Below are 18,457 nucleotides of genomic sequence, written 5' to 3'. Positions count from 1 at the left end.
CGGGGAATGCCTTAGCACTTGGTTGAGGTTTCTACATAATAGCGAAAAGTTCATGGGCGACTTACCATGGTGGTGGTCCTAGTTCGATGGAGGAGCAGAAGCTTCTGATTGGGGTCTGCGGCGAGTGGGCTTTTATACCTGTTTGTTGGCTTCAAGAAGAAGTCAGAAACCGGCCTTTACGGGTGGCGAGGGAAATTTTAACGCTCTCTTTGATTCTTGATTAACCAGAACCAAGAGTACACGTGCTGCGGAATTAAGTAAAGACTGTGGTATTGTTCGTGTTCGTTATTCTTTTTTATAAGGGAAGATTTGTTCTTTTGTTTCTATTAAATTTTGCTCTTTCCTTCGCGTGCAAAACTTGATTTAAAGAAGGCTTTTCCTTGGGCAGTACTCAATTAAACATTCAGTTCAATGTCTACCTGGGATACCATGAAGAGCGGTGAAGACGAAAGGTGGGGACACGTTCCCGAGCCCTGCATAACCAGATTTAGCGGTCATTGCGGCCCAAACGGACGCGTGGGTCGTTTATCTTTTTATTAGTCCGCGTATTGCCACAGGCAGCGGGGGATATTAGTATTGCAACCATCACTTTGAGGGTAGCTATAGGGCATGTTGCGAGAACAAGGAATTGGGTCGTGGAACGTTAGCGTGCTTGCTTTTCGCACTAAGAAAAGCGGTAGCCCGGATTATGTAAAACACTTACTATATGGTCTATTCCCTGTGGCACGGCGCAAAAGTAGAACTTTCTAATAAGGTAAACTAAAAAAAAAACTTGGGCAGTTTTATGCGTGATGATCATTTTGCAACGCGAAACAGCGATTAATAAGAAGAAAATTTCACACCACCTTCGTTTTCAAAATTCGCATTGTGAAAAAATCTCATGAAATGTGACTGTCGGTTTTAGTCGCGAACATTTTTATTCTCTGAACATGTGTCCATTTACGGACGCATTCGATAGCGACCTGTTTGCGTACGTCTGACAAACCAGCCCGATTTCTCACAAAGAATATTTAGGCGATCTGGTAGAGTAATAGAGAAAACAAGGAAACATAATTGCAGTGGTCCTATAGGGAAATGGTTTGTAGGGAAAGGTGCACTGAAGGAATAAGTCACGTCTAATATTAACAATAGCGAGCCAACGCACCATGAATCCAAAACAAGATATCTATTAATTACGAATACATTCATACTGCACGAAATATATGTGGAAGTCTTTTATATTGTAATCCACCTTATATTAAGAAGACGTATTTTTTCAATGTTTTCCTCGACAACCACAGATGAAGAGGTTTGGCCTCATACGGTTGTTACCGCAAATCAAGTCCCGTGCTTTTTCCGATTCTTCTGGCACATTGAATAACTGGAAAGATTCATCAAAGAGGGTATAGGAGTGAGTGAGTAAAAAATTTATTGAAAATAAATAAATAAAAGAAGGCACGCTTGTTGGGGCCCCTATTCCAGGGCTCCACTGGCACGAGCGGCTCGCTGGGCTTGGTCCAGAAGAGCCCATTGGCTCTCCCGGCCCTCGTCCGCAAGCCATGCCTCCCACTGCCTACTCCTCATGAGTGTATGTTTCAGTACTATTGGGCTGTCTATGTACGGAAGCCTCTTGGGTCACTCCCATGTGATATGTTTTGCCCTCACGCCCCTCCCTCGAAACAAGAAATTACATTACTGGTTGGTACGTACCAATGGTTTAGTTCCTTCGATCTATGGCCTCCCGAAGATAGATAAAGCCTAGTGTACCTCTGCCGGCTTTAGTCGATATCACTCAGTCCCCGCAATACAGGATTTGTGGTTGCCCGGACCAAGTAATGAGGCTGCTAGCCGTCCACACGAGCCCATACCTTGCGAACTCTTCAGAGTTCGTAAAGAGAGTGAGGAGCATCAGTCTCAGTGCTGACAACCGGGTGGTGTCGTTTGACGCCGTTGATTGCCTTTCTCTGGTTTTACGTGCCAAAACGAGTTCTGATTATGAGGCACGCCGTAGTGGAGGGCTCCGCATTAATTTCGATCACCTGGGGTTCTTTAACGTGTACTACAACGCAAGCACACGGGCGTGTTTGCACTTCGCCTCCATCGACAAGCGGCCGCCGCTGCCTCGTTCGACCCCGCGACCTCGTTCTCAGCAGCGCAATGCCTTAGCTGAGTGAGCCACCGTGGCAGTTGACGTCGTTGATTGTTCACCAGCCTACCAATGATTTGTCTGTAGCAACATACAATGAAGTGCCGAAGCGCGACGTCAACCTCGCAGACGGGCCACCCTTTGAGTAGCCGAAATTCTGTGCTTCAAGTTTTTCGTGTTATTAGGGATAGCGTCGGCATGAAATGAAGCGTAGTTGAGACTGAAACAGATGCAGCAACAACAAAGAAGTATGAGAAATCAAAATATAGCATATAAATCTTTTTCTGCAAAAAAGCTGAGGAAAATGCCCTTAATAACACGGCCGCAGGACACTGTCAAATCCCTCTACAGCTAATCAAAAACTTCAGTGCAAAGAGCAAGGCACTATTTAATAATGTCATTAGGAAGTGATTTTAACCTTTACTGCACCTTGTTGCACTTACGCAACATTCCGATTAACTGCGTTAAAAACACAAGCAAAATCCATTTGGAGCTGCCTGTACACGTTGTTGCATTTCCGCAACATTGCTTTGAAGAACGCGCCGCCTTGTGCTGCTATCTGTGATCGCCCTTCGAGTCTACTACCAAAACAAACATGGCGGAGGCTGCGCGCGCCCGCGAGCAGTGATACAGGTAAGTTTTGCCAATTGTAAATGTATTTCTCGACAAGACGAAGCGCCAAAAAATTTCTGACGCTCAGCTACACATCCTCCTGACTGTGTAGACTCAAAAAAACATTGTTATCTCGGAATAGTTTGTTCCTGGCGACGGAACGTTGCTATGTTGCGCAAATGCAACAACGTGTACATGATTTCTTTTTCTTCTTCTCAGTACTCTCGGCCCAAAGGACGACCCGGCAAAAGATCGGCTTGCGAAGGTACGACCTCTGATAGACGCCATCAATGAGCGGTTGTCGCTGATACCTATTGAAGAGCACTTGTCTATAGATGAACAGATCATACCTTTCCAAGGTAGAAGCTCCCTGAAGCAATACTGTCCCATGAAGCCGAAGAAATGGGGTTACAAAGCTTTCGTACTCTCAGGTGTAAGCGGCTTCTCCTACAAGTTAGAGGTGTATACTGGAAAAGAGAACTCAGCGGCAAGACTTCCAGGAGAGCCTGACTGTGGAGCAAGTGGAAATATTGTTGTTCGGTTGTGTAGGATGATTCCGAGAGGAGTACACCACAAAGTGTACTTCGACAACTATTTCAACTGCCCAAGTTTGCAAGTGTACCTAGAACGAGATGCTGTACACTGCATTGGTACGGTGCGGATCAACCGGGTCCCCGGAGTGAACATGCCTTCTGAGCAGGAAATGAAGAAAAAAGGAAGAGGACATTTTGAGGAGAGAGTTGCGGTTGTAGATGGCATTGAACTGTCATGTACAAGGTGGCAAGATAACAGAGCTGTGACCTTGCTTTCCTCCTTTGTTGGAACACAGCCTGCTGGAAATGCATCACGATATGATCGACAAAAAAAGGAGTGGAGTGAAATACCACGCCCTTCGGTCATCACAGTCTACAACAAGCACATGGGAGGCGTCGATCTATTGGACTCCCTCATCTCCCTGTATCGTCCCTACCTGAGGTCAAAGCGATATTACTTTCGTGTTTTTCTCAATGTTGTTGACTTGACAGCCGTCAATGTTTGGTTGCTGTACAAGAGGAATGCCATGACCAACCCTGATGAGCACACAGGAAAGCTCCTTCCCTTGGCAGAATTCAAGATGGACCTCGCTACGTCACTATGCAAGGCTGGCAAGAAGCAGCTCAAAAGGCGAGGAAGACCTAGCAATGGGTCTGTGGAACAGGGCATCGAAATGAAGAAAAAAAAAGGGACCGTCAGCACCTACTCCTACTCAGGATGTCAGGCTAGATGAGGTAATACTTTTGAGTTATCGAGTTTTGTCTTAGTGCTCATTATTTGCATTTTGTTTTTCAGGTTGGTCACTGGGTTTTTTGGAGCCAGAAGTGGCAGCGCTGCAAGATTCCTGGCTGCACGGGAATCTGCATGACGTACTGCTCGAAGTGTGGGAACCACCTTTGCTGCACAAGCAAGAACAATTGCTTCTTTTTGTTCCACACTAAAACATGAGTGTACCAATGATTGTCACGTGCAAATAAACATCTGAGTATGAATCACACTAAGTGTATCTTTCACCTTCAACTTCTTCTTTCTTTGCGTGTTGTTGCAAATACGCAACGTACCCTTCTTCTGCAAATTAAAACCACAGAAATCCGCTAAAGTTAGTTTACATGGGCGTACAGCTACTGTTATGCTTCCCTGCAACTCCATGATTAATGTTATGAGGAAACAAAAAATTGTGCAGTAAAGGGTTAAAACAAAAATTTCGGTTGGATGGCGTGAATGCAAGGTGAACCTCGTTTACTTAGGCAAAGGTGACAAGAATAAGACGAGCTCGTGCAGGCCGGTTACGCAGACGTCGGTGATATACAGAATGACAATGCAAGCCATAAAATTAGAACTGTCGAAGTAGGTGAAAAAAAAATGATGTACTGGGGGAACTACAGAACGGGTTCAAACCAGGCAGACAATTAGATGAATATATGCTTGTACTAACTTACTGGATAGAGATTTCACGAGCTCATAATAGACCTCTATGGATAGCATTTCTAGATATTAAGCGAGCCTCTGACAACGTAGACAGGAAATTGTTATGGGTTATTCTCATGGACAAAAGCAAACATATTGATTTCGTGGAGCGGCTGAGGGACAAACATAGAGACAGCCGAGTACATATTGTCTGGGAAGGCCGAAAGTGTAATGGAGTGGCGGAATTTAACCAAGGACTGAAACAAGGGTGTCCTATGTCTTCATTGCTGTAGACGCTCTATCTCAAGGGCATAGAAAGACGACTAGATAAATAGTGAATTGGGGTTTGATTTATCCTACATGCATAATGAGCAAATGGTGTAACAAAAGATGTAAGATGGTGTGACAAAGATATGCGGATGACAAAGCGCTACTAGCAGACAATGCAAGAGACTTACGGACACTTGCGAATATCTTTGGCAAAGCAGCGACAAATCTAGGCCTTAAGTTTAGCATAAAGAAATCTGGAATTATGATCTTTAATGAATAGACGAGTAATTGCGTGGTGTCAATTCAAGAGCAAGTCATACCCATAGTAAAGCAATATAAGTACCTCGGCGTATGCATAAACGAAGGAAAGACTTACTCAAGCACCCACCAAGATAATCTGAAAATAAAGGGGAAGCGGAATGCAGCAATAATGAAACGCAGAGCACTGTGGGGCCACAACAAGTACGAGGTCGTGCGTGAACTCTGGAAAGGTGTAATAGGGCCAATGCTAACGTACGCAAATTCCATTCCTTGCTTAAAATCAGATATCTTGTCGGGGTTGGAAGTTAAGCAAAGATCGGTCGGCTGGTTGGCTTTAGGAGCCCACAGTAAAACCTTAAATGAAGCAGTGCAGAATGACATGGGCTGGGCCTTTTTTGAAGTCGGTGAAGCGCTGAGTAAAAATAGTTTTGAAGAAAGGCTCGGGAACATCGATCGAAATAAATGGGCGGCTAAAGGGCGCAAGCGTCTGTACCTGAAAGACGTTTTGAACAAACATCTCCGATCGCGCCGATCGGAGATATCTGTTTGTTTCGCGTTCTGTTCAGTTCCTACAACGTTACAAAGTAGCAGTATGGAAGCTTTTTTGAGAACAGAATGGAAAGAGCAGCCAATCGGCAAGTGGTGAACCATTCCGTAGCCGCAGCTGCCGTTTCAACTCAACCCTATCCACCAGACGTTCCATGCGAAGCCGGTCTTGTAGCGAGCGGATGGTCGCTCGAACTTCAGATTTCTCGTCGTGTTCTCCACCTAGCAGACGACGTGCTCGTAATCAAAATGATTGACAATAGCATGTCGTCATTTTGACGTCAACAAAAACGATGAACTCTCAGTTCACCGCTTGCCGATTGGCTGCTCTCTCCCTCCCGTTGTCGCAAATTTTGCATACTGCCACTTTATGACATTGCAGCAACGGAACAGAACGCGAAAGGAACAAAGATTCACGCAGGAACAAAGGAGCTTGAGCCACGAGCTCAGGTGTTCCCTCTAACAGTGGACCCATCTGTACATATAACTGATTAAGTGCCTCTCCGATCGCCGAGTTATCTCGGGTGCTGATGCCAACCGCTCCGTGCCGCGCTACCTGTGCGAGTTGGCAGCGCGCCAGCTGTGCCGATGACGCCATGCGTAATGCCGTTCGCCTATCCTTATCTAGATCATCCGTCATCCGCTGTGACAGCTGCCCCGTTGAGCTCGTTCTTGGCGCTGTGCCAACTTTATTGCCCAGCTTCATACACCCACATCGCGTAAAAAGACAGACTTCAGCGATTCTATCGGCTCTGTACACGTTTACTGAGACAGCAGGATTCTCCTCTATAGTGAAGACCAACATCTTTATTGTTTATTGGTTTTAGTTGCCTGCTTCTTCCTCTAATAATTGCGCTTAACCACTATGGAGAGCCGAACAATATCCCAGTGGTTATGAGTTAGAGAAGAGTGCGGTCATGTAACAGAGGCATACAATGCATAGTAATTAAAAAAACAAGACAAATATGACATTTGAAACGTAAATGTACAATTGCTTGTCAGTACAGGAATTAGTTTTGATTAGATATGGCCAGACTTCTTCTTTTTTGATGTACGCAACTTCCTTTCTGTATGATATAATTTGTGCATGCGGTGGGATTCCATCTAAGTAAATGGACAGACTTTAGCATCCTCACGTTCAACCTGTCTAAGTAAGCTATATTAAGAGAAAATGCAGAGCATGATTGAACCTTTATGCGCAGTTGTTTGGCCAAAGGTTTTTCTGAATGTCGTTTTCCTGTTTGAGGCGGTTTAACATCTTAAAGTTTAAATATATTTGATTCGGATAACCTTGGAGCACCGTAATTATTTTTGTTTCTTTCGTGTAAAACAGTAACATTTCATTCTTTCCATTGTTCAGTAGGATGGAGTTTCAGCACCTACCTGCCTGACCTGATGGCAGCGTGGAATGGTGGCGCCATCTCTTGAACCTTCTTGCAACAAGGGCCAAGCCTTCTACTGGAAACTGTTGTCAGGAGCGAAATGATGCAGTGCCACCGACGAGATTGGAGCGATTTGATTTTTCTTTGTATATTTGCAGTGCAACTATTTAGGACACTTGGCACCTTTGAATACTGTGAGCTACTGTGTAAACTACGTGGTGCTGTCGCTGCTACGCTGCTTTTGACATTTACGTTGTAGACGCTTTCGACCGTTCTTTTCGAATTACTACATTATTCTGAGAGGATCCACTTTTGTGGTTACATCGGATGTTGGAGAATTGTCATCATTGTAGTCATGCCCCATTCTTGCTGCCGACTCTCTCTTCAGGAGAGTGACAACAAATAATTGCACCAAGGCACACCGCCACATTGTAAAGAACAATATCTATATGCTATCTGCAAGAACCTAATCCTGCTGCACAGAAGTATTGCTCGTTCTTACCTATGAAACATAGCACATATGTCACTGCTCTGAGAGTATGTGTGAAGAACAATACATTGCCCTGTTGCATGGTACCGTTTTTTAAAGCTAGCTAAATTATTATTGTGCGCAACTCCCAAATGCACATAGCTTCACCGTAATAGTTTCAAATTCCTGTGGACGCGGGTGTGGAGACGGTTTATTTTTCTTAACGCAGAGGCAATGACGAAACTTTGCGTGACGAGGTGGCCTGAAGAAGAAAAAGTTATCGTTTGTGTTGCCCATGACGACAACTGTTTTCGACAGTGTAACTAAAAGTAGGCGATGGTACGACAGACGGATGGCCAAGGTAAACCGTGCTTATTTATTTATTTACTTATGAGTACCTTACAGCGCCCTCGTGGGACATTGTGTAAGGGGGGCAATACAGCATGTACAGAATAGAGAAATACACATAGGTGAAATATTGATTATTACAGATGTAAGTGAACACACGAACAGAGAAACGCAAAATATACTAAAACAGCAAAGTGTAGTGTCTGAAGGCGTTACACAAAAGATAATATAAAGCAACTATTTAAACACCAACAGTTTAACAAGATATGATAACTGCCGAAAAAGTATTACGCAAATAACTGTACACAGACGATAAAATAAAAACAGGTGAAAAAAGCATCGCCAAAACTATAAAAGCAAATAAAAAAGAAAACAAAAAGCATACCGGTAACAGCATTGTAGGCACGGGTGAACGCGAAAACGCCATACATCAAATTTCGGTGCATAAATATTTTTTTAGGTTGTTTAAGAACTTTGCGTGATCCCGCTCTGATGCGAGATCATCTGGTAGGTCATTCCACAAACGAATCGCTCGTGGAAGGGCCGAAAGGTTGAAAGTGTCGGTTTCACCGTACATGCGTGATAAGCTAAAGTTGTTATTTAGTCGGCGTGAAGTTCGATGAGCTAGATTAAGGTGAACAGATGGCATCATGCTGGTGTGGATGAGTTTGTGGAAAAGTGATAAAAGGGAAATGATAAAAATATAGCGCCGTCTTCAGTGAGCTTCTAGCACTCCACTGCTGAAAGAGTGAAATGCACACACTGGCCATCACATCGACCTTGCGTCTTGCCATCAAATCGACCATAAGACGTCCGTTACATCATATCGAGCGACAGGAGCAAAGCGCATAAGTTAGGACTAAGGCGTACTTCAGAAAAAGCTACGAACGATTCGGCAGGAATTTTCGGCGAATGGTTACCGTGGTGCTTTTCTTTCGAAGATCGATTGAAAAGAGTGTCCTCAATTTGCACTCGACAAACTAGGCAGGTGAATCGGAAGCGCGGCGGCATCGAATACGTGTCTGGCACCAGTGAAGCTTTGTCGCACTTGTCCCCAAGGTGTGATTTGGGTGCTGCACAATGCGTTGAAACAAACTCTGCAGCAATCTTATCAACGTGAAAGGACGGCTTAGCAAAAAAAGTTTCCCAGTTTTTTTTACTGAGTTCACTGCGCCGACTGTGGCTACAGCAATTTAAGTGAGCGCTGCAAATTCTCGAAACGGCCGCAAAATCACAAATGCGACCTTGATAAGAACAGCCATCTGTACAACGGAGTGGGAGAGTGAGAACTCAAGTGCAATCAGGTAATCGACTAGGACAACGCGTCAGTGGTCTCCAAAGAAAAAAAAATCCTGATGGAGGGTTTAATACTCGTGTCTGCTAAAATAGTCGACACCCGATATACCATATCCGTATGAACCGAATCATTAGTTACGTGTTGCGTACCTAAACTGATGACGCCCTTATGCCTAATTCATTGTGAACAAGGAACTCTGTAGGCTTTTAAATACATCAGTTGACTTTATACTTGCTCAATGGACAGAAAGAATTTATGTTTTTTATATACCAAAACAGGCGTTATAAAAGCATTTCCCCAATTTCTTTATTGCTTAATAAAAGAAATTGTAGTGAAATTAGCACTGTCGATGCTCAAACTAGCGCCGTCTTCATATTTTACACTGAGCAAATGTTCATTAGTAACAGTTCTACGTATATAGCAGTCAATTGAGAGAATTGAGTTTGCAATGCGGCGCCTTGCCACAGTGTACGCCGTAGCTCGTTGTGTGTTAATAAATGTTTTTACGAAGAGATACAGGCCGTGGAAAGGATTTTTTTTTCTTTGACGGTTCTTATCGTGCCGCTGTGTTTGACTTTGCGACCAGATAACTTTGAGTTGGGTATGACAATATTGCCCAAGAAAATGTGTTCATGATATTTCATGCCGTGAGGGTAGAATAGGCAAAGCAGGCCGTACTCAGCTATACATCTGACGCCTGTTGCTTTAACCACCTAAAAGTGTCCTTAGCAACAGTGTCTAACCTGTCCAGGACAAGTGGCTTCAGATAATGTTGCAATAAGCGCTAGTACTATTTTTATGAGACCTCAAAATTACGTTACAAAATATTCGCCTTGGACGGTATGAGCCGGCTGCCTATAGTTTTGAACAAGGTTTCTGTAATTTACGCAAGAAGCGCTAATGCGCCGAGTTCCTCCGATACTCCAGGCTTGACGTGACCTGCGCAGTCAACTAACGCGTTCTGCCGTGTTGTCACCCTTGCAATCCGACCTCCATGCGTGCATGAAAGGCGGTGGAATGTGTTTTTCGGCGCCAAGCTCGCGCATCCTGCTCAATGATGGTTGCTCTCAAGAACAGGGGGTCTATGAAATGTTTCAGATTTCACAATCGCTTTCAGCCCATGCAGTTAGCGAAAGCATGGCCTTCGAGAATACCTTACGTTACCTAAAAAGAGCCATCGGTGGGATGGAAATTTAGATACCACCTATTGAGCTAGGTGACATCGCTATGTGCTTACCCTAGATAACTTCTTATAACTTCTTAGTTTGGAAACTTGCATTGGTGGGGTGTTTTTACGATTTTGCAACCAGACTATTGCGATCAAGAATGGGAAAAATATTTTCTGCGGCAGAGCTGCCTGTATTTCGCTGTGACTGAAAAAAGGGCATGTATGTGAAAAAAAAAAAAAAACGACGGTGAAAACGTGCTTAGCAATGCGTGAAAGTAGCCGTCTAAACGAGTAAATCACGAAGAGCATGTAAAAACAGGTGATCCTCATTGCTCCCTGCTTTTTCGACGGGGAAAAAAAAAAGAAGTGCTACTGATCGTAGAACGACTTGTTCTACGTGCCTCGAATGCGCCCTCGCAGTCATCGCGCGATGCCTAGCCGGCGTTATTACAACACTGAATGCGTCCACTGCATAAAATACACCAGCGTGTGTAATTCCAACGCCATCCAAATGCAAATACTTAAGAATTCATTGCGTCCAATGAAGAATCTTCTACACAGACACAACTTCCTGGTGTATATTGGTGACAGCCAGTGTTGACCAATCAATTTTAATCACTGCCCTGTCAATAAATGTGACGCTAAAAAGACCATTCCGGCGTATCGCGCAAGCTTTCGAACTGTAGCAGTCCCCGGACAACTCAGCGCCACTCTTGACACTTGCCCCCATGCGAGACATTCAACCAAGCTGTTAGCGAAACAGCCAACGTCTGAATTATCCTACTGTAGTTACTGACACAATTTAAGTGATTGCAATATCAACTGTGTCTTTCAATGTATACATTTACGTAGACCCACGTACACCCGGTGTGCACGGCGTTCTCATCAAGCCGACCACTATTTAGACTTCATCCTTATGTTGAGCCATTCAAAGGCCAATCGAAGACAATCAAAGAGCGAAGCTCCCAAAGCCGGATGAAGTGCGTACGTGAAAGTTCTGGGAAATGAAAATACGCCCCGTCCCGAAGGTAGCGCAGGGAGCATTCAACGACATCCAACCAAGAGTACAAGTGAAATGAACGGAACCAAGAGCAGGGAAAAATACGAAGCTAGTGCAGTGCGTTCCGACTAGAGAATTGGCGCTGGTGGCTGGGAAGCACACACCGGACTCCTCGCCTTCAAAAACCTAAGCGGGTGAGCAGTTATCACCAAGGGAACGCCAGGCAAGGAAAGCAGCCAAATTATCACCGGCAGATGCGGCAAGATAACTACGAATACTATAAAGGTGGCCACAGCTCCCGAAAAACACAAGTTGAACTGATGACAAGTCTGTGCTAATGGTATTAGATCTATAAAAATGTTGCGAAATACCGGGCAAGAAAAATTACTTACAAAATGGCGGCCTCCAGCTCCGACGTGAGCAACTCGGCTCGCCGCGAAACATCCTCCCAAAAGCCCGTCAACTCGACTGTCGCGACCACGGAGGCACGCATTTGGGAGGAAAAACTGATCGCTGTGAGTTAAAACACACAAACTTGCGCATATATAACATCATGGTGGAGACTTTCGACTCCGGCGAGCTGGCGGATGAAGGTTCACATATAATGTCAAGCAAGTTTGTCAGAAGCTTGAGAATCATAATAAACAATACCGGTGAGTGGTATTCGTCTTTACTGGTAACGAAAAGATGAATTATGTCGGCAATTTGTGTGAGGTGTAAGAAATGGCGCGGAACAGTATTATTAGGCGTCCGCCTTCACAACACTGCAACACGTTGGAAACAACGAAAGATACACAGCGTGTAGCAGCGCCACAGTCCGGTTTACAGTAACTGTGGCTACGTCAGGTTACTGCGGTTGGGTACGATTGCGGTTAAGGCTGCCCGCGTGACAAGGGTATAAGAGTGGCATAAAATCGAGCGGAAGGCATTGCTATACAAAATTGTGCGGCGCTGAGTGTCCTGCGTACCGCTGACGAGGGATACTAACGGAGCACGAGGGGTACGACTACACCAATGCTCGCGGGCAGTCTTACGCTGAATGTGAACACGACCACATTTTTGGTTGCTTTTGAGAACACCGAGCAGTGGTGGGGTGGTTATAGGCATGTGAGTTCTAATGCAACGCATTCATTGTCCCTTTGCAAAACACTGCAGTATGTAAGTCCAGTCTCACCTTGTTTGGGGCCTCGTAACTAATAAATAAATTTTTACAGAAGTTTTTACACAGCCAGCATGTTTTAGATCATAGCCGGGTGCAGTACCGATAGAGTCACATGCGCAGGCATATATAGAGGCATTAATTGCAAATAATATGCTATTTACAGGACTGATTCCTTCTGTGAGTGGTATCTGCCCAATTTTCTCGCTCGTTTAAATGAAAACACCTATTATTCAATTCGTAGTAGCTATAATACAATGAACGGCTGAGTGAACGCTGCGCGTCTACCCATATGCAATTCACGAGCCAATAGTGTTTCAGCTATTACGAGCACTATCGGTGGTGTTTGCTCGTAAGAAGAGTTCTTGGCGGCATCTCAGACAATGCAGCGAAACGTTCCTACGCGAGGGCCGCGAGAATTTACCTATAAATGGTGACTTCGCTAAGAGGAATAAACCGAAGATGATTGGTCCTGAAGTATAATTTATTATTCGCGCTCATAATCTCATAATCTCATAATCTCTTTGCATTTTCATTACGTGTTTGCGCTTCCGTGCGTTTATTCGAACTACTAGCTTATTCGACGCAGATCTTGTTTTCGCAACTCTTATTTAGACTGGCGTTCCTTTTTGGTTATTGATCATGTTCCACCGCATACCAAAACAGTGAGCAGTTCAATTAAGGCAGTCAGGTGTTGAAGAAACCCCGCCTCTATAACATTCCCAAAACATCATCGTATTTCTCCGGAAAGACGCATTAATTACAAAGAGAAGCACGTGACTCTAGTTTAGTAACGCTATAATTACCCAACTTTATCCTACCTCTGAATTCCGCCGCCACATATAGCACCGTTCCGAAGACACCAGGTTATAATTGACGGTGGGTTGGAGGGGGGGGGGGGGGGGAGGTAACTGCGGTGAATGACGGTTAATATTTTCTAGTACGACAATTTGTTTGTGTGAAATCCATTAGGGCCGAAGCTGGTTTCATGTAGCGTAAGTTAAATGCTCTATCAGAGCAAAGCGAAGAAGGCTAACCTAATGCTTATCACAATGGTATGATTAAGGTTGAGAGCACTACATTTATTTGTATGGAAAAGAAATCAAACGTTTCGCGTAAGCGGACAAGAAAACATTTTGCCTTACGGCACGCAAACAAAACACGTCATTCAGGCTTGCAATATAAACTGTTGAAGGGTGGTCCAGCAGCGGTGAATTGTTCTGTACTTCGTACAAGCGCTTAAAAACGTTATACGCATGATTTCGCCGTGCTCTGGGAGAACCAGATGTAGCAGCAAGTTTGAAGCTTTCTAAAATGGGTGCCATGTTGTAAGACGTACGCAGACGTTTTCTTTTTTTTTAAGTGTGTCTTTGAATTGCAGTGTTTGCAGTGAATTACTTATCCTACTGCTGCAAAGCACTATACAAGCGTCGTACGCATGCTTTCCCACTGTTATTTTATAACGGAATGTGGTAGCAGGCAGAAATATGCCCGAAAAAACAGACATGCTCCGGTCATATGCGGACAAAGCTTTAATTTGCGTGGTTTATTGCAGCATTTAAAAATGGCTAATACAACTTATAATAAAACAGCTGTACTGAAATTTTTGTTCTAATCCTGCAAGGTTGTTCAAGTATGCGTTTCCGGCCCTGTTTTTTGCCACACAATGGGCTCGTTAAGTTAAGGTGCTCGAGCGCGCTCTAGCCAGCAGAGTGCGCTCTTTTAAACTTAACGGCTAAAAGGCGACTTCCGGTGCGTGATTATGGAGCGCGCTCTACGCGCTCCACCCTGGAAACGGTGCGCGAGAGCGCGCGCCTGCTACGGCTTCCGGAAAAAGGACGTTAAGCCCCGAGGTGCTCCTTTGGAGTTCGGAGCGCGCTAACTTAAAGCGCCCAATGCCAACCGCGGATGATGCGCCCGCCTCGAGCTCAGCATACAACTTGAAGATAACGCTGGCAGTTCAGGAAAGGCATTGTAGACTGGGAAAACGCCACTACCTGCTTACTTTGTGGCTTTTCGCTGTGCTTGTTTGTGATGGGCTTCGAGTTCGAATTGGGTAACGCTATTGTTGTACACTGGTCGTAATATACCGGATCTTCTTTTTTTTTTAGTGTTCACAGAATTAAAAAAAATTTCCTGCGGCGTATAGCGCAGCACTAGTCATTGAGCGGGATAACAGTGTAAATCTGAATGCATGGTTGCCTTAATAGTCAAATTTTACTACTCATCTATTTAATTAAATAATTTAGCTCCCGTATTGCAATACTATACAAATTGAACCTCCTTATTTTACAAGGCCCATTCACTTATAAGAAATTTTGATATTTAATACCAGTTTTGAGATAACATCTGCTGTTGTGCTGCTTACTTTACCAAAATGACTTTTAGGTTTTTATGCATTTAAGCCTAAACATTTCTTGAACACCAATGCATTTCGTCTCAAAATTTTAGGAACGCATTAGTTGAAACTGGTGTCTTCATCAGAATTTGTTCCAACTAAATACAAATTTAGAATTCACCGTCTACCATTTGTGGATAGAAATCTGTGTCATAAAGTCATTAGATTAAATCCTAATTAGCGAATATTCGTCTTTTGTCAAATATTCTTTACGACTTCATGCAACTAATGCTATAAAGTAATGCAGCTCAATAAGTCAAATTGTCGTAGATGACAGGGGTGTTTTAAAAAATCCTGTTAACGCTTAAAAAACACGTACAGCTCCTTTGGCATCACTAGCGTGCACAAAATTATGCCCCCATTGTGACTTACACCGGCTACTTAATAGTCATAGCGGTATGAATAAAAAAAAGGATGTTGGAGAAACATAAGTACATTTCGTGAACACAGGTCCAATTTTGTGCTTTTCTGAAAAATGGGAGGCGATAAAAATCTTATTTCACTCCTAAAATAAGCTTTCAGCTAAAATAAGCTAAAAGGCAATGCTAAAATAAGGTTTGGCTTGTGTCATCAGTCTTACAGCTGCTACAGGTAATAAGTGTTAACGGAGCGACATGCAAACCTTTTCTTGGTTTTCGAAGCTTGAGTATTGAACGCTAGCCAAATGCCTGGCGTAGACAAGTGGAAAGGCTTCGGCGCGCAAACCGAACCATCAAATACGTGTTAAAACACCGTTTTCACCAGCGGCCTTCCTTTTCCTTCTCACGTTCATCTACTACCCGGCCATGCTATTTGACGTCAAAGCGTCATCTTAATTACTGCAGCATTTTGGCAGCACAAACGGTATGTGTGTAGCAATATCGTTACTCACCATCCACATACGTCGGAGAAGGCCCTCAGCGAGGTGACTATAAGACGATGGTCGGAAAGGCGTTATAGTTCTTGTCGACGCGCCACCTTTGCTGTACTTTCTCCCTTCACGTTGTCAAAATATTTTGCCGTATAGTCGCCTACCCCATCTTCGTCACAATTTCGTGGAAATGTGGGGTACACCGAAGTATCAAATTTTTTTGCCGATCGTGAAGCTGGTGGAGGACAATGGCCGTTGGAGAACGCGCAGAAATTCGGGACCGTCGTAGTTAGCATCACGATGTTAGAGAGCATCATCACGGAACGGGAACAAGGACGAGTACAGGACACCAGAATATTGCATTCATAAGGTCATAGGTGTGGGACCATCACAAGTGGATCTTGCCTCTTCTACATCTCCGAAACATTATTGATATTACGATGCAAAAACAGGAGAGTTACCGATATCTCTATTACAACTATTGCATAACGACCTCGGTAAATCGAAAATATCGGTGCCTTTGGTTGCTCTAAAGAGCAAAATCGTTAAATATTGCAACGCAAATATAAAGATTTTATGGCCCCTCTTCAAGTTATCCCCTTTTCGCTTCCAGCCAGTCATTATGGTATTGTATTGTCTAATGATAAATTGTGTGATAAGGAAAAAAAACGCAATTTAGGATCAGTCAAGCTCTAGTTTTTATCTTTTACTGCCGACAACAGTTTCAGGAGGAAGCACAAACAAATGGGTAGAGGCGTAATTGTGCCAACGATTTGTCTTCACGGCTGACGTCTGAAATGTACGTGAGAAATTATCACGTGCGGCATGAAGGAATTTGGCCTGTGGAACTGCATATGTACGGTGTCTCAGCTGGTACACGTGGTATTCAGTCATGACGCTTTTAGTGGTAAACCATGCACCTTAGCAGATTTCTTTATTACACTTTTTTGTTCTAGTTTCCGTATACAAGAAACCAAAGGGTCCCGGACAAAACGTGCATCTTTGCACCTGACTGGGTCCGGGGCCGCATACAAACTGTACACAGAGGAAACAGCTTTGTACGAATAAAGTACATATTTCAATATCTACTCACATAGAATGAGAAAAAAAAATGTGCATACGTAGCAGCAAACAAAGAGCAAACAGAATTCATAACACTGACGGTATCCGCGCCTTACCTCGCGACACCAAGGCAAAATTGCACATGAGGAACAAAGTAAAATGAAGCCACAAAATAAACCTATCACAAAAAAGGCAAAGAAAAGGGTATGTTTAAAACACAACACTCAGTAAGCTTACAGAAAAGTTGCTTCGGTCAAAGAACCCTTAATTAAAAGCTGCTACTGACGAGTACTGTTCGATTATTGTGACACGATCCTTATTCTCGTTGAAAACTTCAGGTATGCGATATTTTAGACTTTGTTCACCTTAATTTGTCCGCAGTCTTGGTACGCTGAATTTTATTGTTATCAGATCAAAATTTCAATTCATTTCCATGAGCTATAGCTCAAGATGTTCTTTATTTACATCTGTATGCATGCAGGTCGCAAGCTTGTGTTTGTAAAGGTGGTCTGCCCTCAATATTCCGTGGCAGTCTTAGAAAGACTGCGTGCTTTCGCTGTGCTTTAAGCCTTCTAGAGCTCTAATTGACTTTTTTGCGATAAAAATGTTTTCACTATTAGAAGCAGCAGTGGTACCCCACACCAGGAGACAATAAAAATATAAAGATGAATCGTTGAAAAGTAATGAATTGATCTGAATTTACTGGGAATTATATTTCTCATTTTTCATAACCCTCCTATTTATCTGGATATTTCTACTTTCAGGTAATTAATATGTGTATTCTATGACAGGCTCTCATGAAAAAAAACACACACATAGGAATTGAACAGAATGCACACACTGTATACGTTCTTACGAAAATGTTAGCGATGTTGTTACGAGCTCTAAACAGGATGTACTTTGTTTTGTTTGTCGCATATGTAGCTGCCATCATCATCGTCTTTCACCACACGTATTAGTTGTAAAGCGGACGCAGTAATAACAATAACTTTCAGTTCTGCATAAAAAAGAACACGAATAAATCTTTGAAACTTTGAAATCATCCATAAATAATGGGCGAACTAGGTTACTGCAGTCAATGACCATTCCTCGTTTATCTTTTAGGGAACTTAAAGCTAATTGAGTGGAAAAGCCTCTCCTCAAAGCGAATTGATTGGGCAATAAAATTGTGGAATTTTGTCGACAGAAGCCGCCGGATAACTCGATTCCGTCCTTATAATTAGAAGGGCTTTTAATAGGACTTATTCGGGCCGTGAAGACCCTGCTAACCAGCGAGAGCCCCCGCTTTCGCCTCTCGTGCTCGTCGACGCTTCTTCTTCTCTTCTTGGTCCGCCGGCGCATCCAGAGAAAACAACAAAATATTGAACTTTGATGACTAAATCGATAATCCTAATGCTAAGGCTTATTCTAGTTGATTTACTAAAAATGACCATTACTTCACATTCTTTCGTGAAAGACAATATTACAAAGAATTAACTTTCATACATGCATTGTGTGCATGAGGAGTGAATTTCGAGCAACCACTATACCTACTTGCCTTTAGGAAGAGCAGTGCACATAAATGTAAAG

The 18,457-nt window shown here is 43.5% G+C and overlaps 1 protein-coding gene across 2 annotated transcripts in view; it reads right to left on the bottom strand.

Annotated features, from left to right (window-relative positions):
• The window catches only part of LOC119445879 (nuclear pore complex protein Nup58-like), an 83,798-nt gene that overhangs the window by 63,204 nt on the left and 2,137 nt on the right, over positions 1-18,457 (bottom strand). The gene's annotated exons all lie outside the window — the stretch shown is intronic.

Source organism: Dermacentor silvarum, chromosome 3 (genome assembly GCF_013339745.2).
Source record: "Dermacentor silvarum isolate Dsil-2018 chromosome 3, BIME_Dsil_1.4, whole genome shotgun sequence".
Taxonomy (NCBI): domain Eukaryota; kingdom Metazoa; phylum Arthropoda; class Arachnida; order Ixodida; family Ixodidae; genus Dermacentor; species Dermacentor silvarum.
This window is presented reverse-complemented; position numbering and strand designations above follow the sequence as displayed.